Source organism: Primulina huaijiensis, unplaced genomic scaffold, assembly GCF_012295235.1.
Source record: "Primulina huaijiensis isolate GDHJ02 unplaced genomic scaffold, ASM1229523v2 scaffold208078, whole genome shotgun sequence".
In the NCBI taxonomy this organism is placed as follows: domain Eukaryota; kingdom Viridiplantae; phylum Streptophyta; class Magnoliopsida; order Lamiales; family Gesneriaceae; genus Primulina; species Primulina huaijiensis.
In genome coordinates this window covers 1-5,392 of record NW_027355123.1, presented here as the reverse complement: position 1 = coordinate 5,392, position 5,392 = coordinate 1, and the positions used below count along the sequence as shown (strand labels likewise).

General features: G+C 36.0%; 1 pseudogene; it reads left to right on the top strand.

Moving 5' to 3' along the window:
• Positions 1-1,619: 1,619 nt before the first annotated feature.
• On the top strand, positions 1,620-4,499 carry LOC140966825 (uncharacterized; annotated as a pseudogene).
• The last annotated feature ends 893 nt before the right edge of the window (positions 4,500-5,392 follow it).

Genomic DNA, 5,392 nt, shown 5'->3' with positions numbered 1-5,392 from the left:
ACATGTGGAAAGATGCTTGGAGGATCCTACTATGCTCATTGTGACGTACGAAGGGGAACATAACCACCCGAGATTGCCTTCACAATCGGCTAACTCATGAATGATGCATTGTGACGTGGTTCGCGTACATACTTTTCAGGGAGGAACTGGAGGTGTATATCCCAGATGTTTTGTGTTGAGATCTTTGGTTTGTGAAGGGGCCTTCTGGTGACAAACGTTGCTTAGAGAACATCAAAACTAGGAAGATGTGCTAGCAAGATAGAATCTGAATCCGAACTAACTTTTGTTTTTAAAGAATGTACAACATTCTGATATTGCTCTTTATTTGTAGCATTTGCCTTTGAATTTCTAATTATTATTTTTTTTTGTTCTTCAATTAGTTACAGAAAATAAATGAGATAAACATGCATAAGAGATGAGTCACCTCTGAAATTTAAAACTAGCAATGATGAATGCCTACCATGGAGAGTGGAAAAGTGATTTATCTTGTTATTAGTTATAAATAATTGCGTAAAAACTTACAAAATATCTGTGCCAATAACATCTCGTATAGATAGATATGTTGAAGTTTTCTTTTTTTTTTTTTTCTCATTTGCATATTTCTTAACTATATAAAAGATGATTAATTGAATATATATAGAAATTTCGAAGTAGGAAAAGTCATATAAAATCTGATTCTATGAATCTTGACGATAAATTCATTAATTATCAACGTTACATTTGCGTGACTCATGCCAATTATTGGTGACGTATCCCATGAGTATATAACCCAGCTTTAAAAGGAAAATTAAATCGACCCACTAACAAATATGACAATTGTGTTTCAAATTAGGCCGTCGGAAAAATCTACAAATTTCGATACATCACAGTCCAATATTTGGCCACCAAATTGCTATAAGTACAGACTAATCATTAAAAGTAAGTCAATATCCATTACGCTTCTCGTGGAAGGAATTGCAAATATTTATCGACAAAAATGGCATCCGTCATATTTTCCTAATTATACGAATAGTGGCAAAAGTGGAAAACGGATTTAAAAATACTTCACCCGCCGCCGCCCAGCCGGCTAAGTCAAAATAGCGGCGCCGGAAGATTAAGGTCGAACAGAAACGGTTTCTTCTCGCTCTTCATTCTCTTCACCCGCTCATTCATCACCACCGCGCTTACCTCCTCTATCTTGTACCCGGTGTATGCCGCAGCCTCGCCGCTGGCTCTTAGCGGCGGCGTTACCGAGGAAACGCCACTGTACGTGAAGTTCGTCTTCGCCTTCACACCCCGAAGCCTCCTCGCCGCCTCATCGTAGGCCAGCGCCGCCTCCTCGGCGGTATCGAAGGTGCCTAGCCACTTCCTCGTCTTCTTCCACGGGTCCCTAATCTCGGCGGCGTACTTTCCCCATGGACGCTTCCTTACGCCGCGGAACTGAGGCCCCTTCTTTACATAGAATCGCGGCGGTATGGCTACGTTCTCAATGCTCTCCACGACCATTTTTATTGACTTGACTGAGCGCTTTGGCTTCGAAGTGGGATTTTATAGCTACTCCTGCGTGGCCGACACGTTCCATGTTTGTGTATGTAACAAACAATTGGTTAATAATACTAAAATATTATTTTAAATTCGAAATGAGAGACGCGTTAAAGCAAGCGTGTCACACAATTTTCTTGAGTAATATTTTTTTAAAACAATTTTTTTAACTCATATTTATCATTAAAAAAAATATTTTTAGTATAAAAAATTATATTTTTTTACGAATTGAACCAAGTCGAATATTTGTCTATACAAAAATTAATTCGCGAGATACTTTCACAAAAGATTTTATACATTTTTTTTTTCACATACAACGTGCCACAAGAATTTTCACTATCTAATAACCATTTTTTTAGTACATGTATCCATTGTCATCGTTAGGTTTCAAGTTTAGCTTGGTCACATAACGAGTTATACCTTTATTTTCTTGATAGTTAAATCTAAAACAATAAATTTCAATTCAATTTGATTCGAACCTTGACGAATTCATATCCAATCAAATTGAATCGTGGCAAAATGTAGTAACGAGGTTAATAAAACATACATGTGAGTTATTCTCTATTTGTTCACGTAACATTTAGTTGAATTTATGCTACATCTCGAATAACACTCACATATATGTTGATTTTAGCATAAAATGTTCGATTAATCTTTCAATAGATATTATATATTTTTATTTTAGATTCGGACTATAAAAATAGTTTGAATTATTAAATTACGAAACCTATTTTTTTTTTCTAAACGTGTGAGTTATTCTCTATATATTTACGTAGCATACAATTGAATTTATGCTACATCTCGAGTAACACTCGCATATATGTTGATTTTAACATAAAATGTTCCACTAATCTTTCATTAGATATTATATATTTTTATTTTAAATTCAGATTCATATGTCATATAATCAAATAGAGTGGTGTTCATATTCAACTATATATAATAATAAGTTTGTGTATGACTATATATCTCAAGCAATTCTGCGTCTCCAATTCCTTGTTCCTTCACTGGCTTACTCGTCTTATTAAGTCTTTACACACATCCTCTGCCCAAATTGTCAATCATTAGCATTAATTGTCATTTCTTAAATATAACAATAAGGACACCACTCAATTCTATTGAATATGATTCAAATCCATCTTTTTCCCCACATTTATATGTTTATTAACAAATAAGATGGACACGATGGATCTATATTACGTTTTTTTTCAACGTGAGATGTGATAAAATGATAGAGTGTGTTGTATTATGTGTTATAAAATTTAGAGATATAAACAATTTATGTAGCGTGCTTGATTATATTATGTTTGACGTGTATACTAAGTGCGAGTTGAACAATCAATTGTCATCTTATCAAGTACATCGCCAGATATTCGTGCTTGGGTTAATTGATTTGATTCTGATGAAGTGATTTAATTCAAGAATATATTTGAGGAATAAATTCTAAATGATATTTATCTTGGGTGTATTTGAAATAAATCACAATTGCTAATTAATTGTTTAGCTTAATATAAAGTAGATTTAAAATTAATTTACCTTTTTCCAATCCGAAATAAACAAGTTTTTGAATTCACGAATTTAATCGATCTATGAGCAACCGAGCTCCATTTCTAATATAAATTTGAAATCAAGGGAGTTCTGAGAAAAATAAAATGTTATAAGCGAGTTTATATAGTTTTACACTTTATGGAAGTGTATAAGAATGACTGATCAAGAAGCTCTCTAACAGGCGCAAGAGAGCAAATCATTGGCCGCCTTTGAATTGGAAAAAGCTTGACTTGTGTGCAAGTGTACGAGTTCGATCTGGGTGCGTCGAATGAGTTTTCGTCCTAGCTAATATTAGGACTTTGGAGACTTCAGTGATTGGTTTATGTAAGAGTGGAAACATTAAGGTTGCTTTAACTTTGCATGAGGAACTTGGGAACGAAACAAAGTTTGAGCCCAGCGTGATTTATCATTGTTGTCTTATATATGGCCTTTGCAAAGACGGGTTGGTGAAAAGGGTAGAGAGTTATTTCTAGAAATGGAGGGACAAGGAGTTTCGGCAGATGTGGTTGTGTCCCGTTAATTCATGGTTTCTGTAAGGTGGGACAGTGGAATCAGGCAAAGACTCTGTTTATTGAGATGGTGGATCGAGGTATCCGTCCCAACGTTGTCACATTTACTGTGTTGATCAATGCACTTTGCAAAGAGGATTTGCCTGATGCTATAACGTTCTCCACATTGATGAATGGGTACTATTTGGAAGGTAGATTGAATATTGCTAGAGTTGTTTGATTAGTTTGCAGCAAAGGGCATTGAACTGGATGTTGGTGGTTACAACGTGTTGATAAGTGGTTGTTGCAAGTGTCACAGACTGAATGAAGCTATGAGACTTTTCAAAGAAATGCTCAGAAAGAAATACCAGCCAACCAGAATTACTTTTGACACTCTGTTAACTGGACTATTTCGGGAAGGCAGAGTTCTGGAGGAACTTGAACTTTTTTTTAAGTTGCAAGTATTTGATTTGTCAGCGGATTATTCCACCTATTGTATATTATTGGATGGTTTTGCAAGAACCATTGTGTTGGAGAGGCAGTACGGCTGTTCCAGACTCTTGAAAAGTCTAGCTATGCTCTTCATATCCGACGACATTGTAATCGTGTCTACTTGATGAATTGTGGAAATCCGAAAAGCACGCTTCTTTTTGAGAGTTGTTGAGAGATTGAGTCAAATGGGCTTGAGACCAGAATCTTTTGCATATTGCACAATTATCCATGGATTTTGAATTTCTTGAGATGGAAAAGAATGGTTGTGATCCGGATGTAGCCTCCTTCAATACACTTATACGAGGATCCTGTGACAATAATGATGCAGCCTCCGTGATGGAGCTTCTTAAAAAAATGGCGAACATAAATCTTTTACCATATGCATACACTACATCTATAGTTGAAGACTTACTATCGAAGGAGAAAAATTATTCGGAATTTCTCAGCTAGATCTGTTTGGCACTACTTCGAGGCTGTTTTTCGTGTCCGAATCCCCCAAACCGGGGATTTCAAGTTGTTCTTCAGTGCATGGAAGAGGAACATGAAATGGATTCTAGAGGTACATGTGAATAGGTTTTTTCATGTCTTATGTTTTTTGGTTTCTCCGTGCCGCTCGTAATGATATTAAACATCATCGGTTACCCATAGATGCAGAGAAGGCGAAGTTTCAGATCTTATAATACCCTCGACTCGCCGACTCTGTGGCCATCGTCAAGTTTTTATAACATAGATAATGTGTTACTTCTAATATAACATACACTCATGACGCAACCACCGTGAACGAACGACCATCAATATTCCAAACTTATGATGCCAAAGCTTAAATGCGAAGCTTACCACAAATTTCCCGGTCAACTAACTACTATCAGAAATGACACGCATTAAAATGCTGGAGTAGAACTGGTTGTTCATTTGTTCAAGAAATCTTGTTCATTCAAGAAATCTTGTTCATTTATAAATAATTTGTTTCTAAAAAATTTATATACAAATGCGATCAAAACTGCAGATTATTTACTTTTTATTTGATTGAAGATTAAGTGTGAGAAATGGTATGGCACAGTAACTCTACTATATATATAATATATATTTCATGTACTGATACATAACCATTTATTCTAACCTATATATGTATATCAGTACTTGGACCCCAACTCAGCCCTCTCTTCAATTCTCACCGGAAAGCCACCCTTCATCTTGGCCAACAATTCTGATATGTACACTGGCTGCTTCCCTTCCTCCACCACTGGCACCACCTTAAACTGCCGCAAAACGCCGGCCACCACGGTCTTCATCTGCAAGAAAGCCATGTCCTTTCCAAGACAAATTCTTGGTCCAGCCTGAAA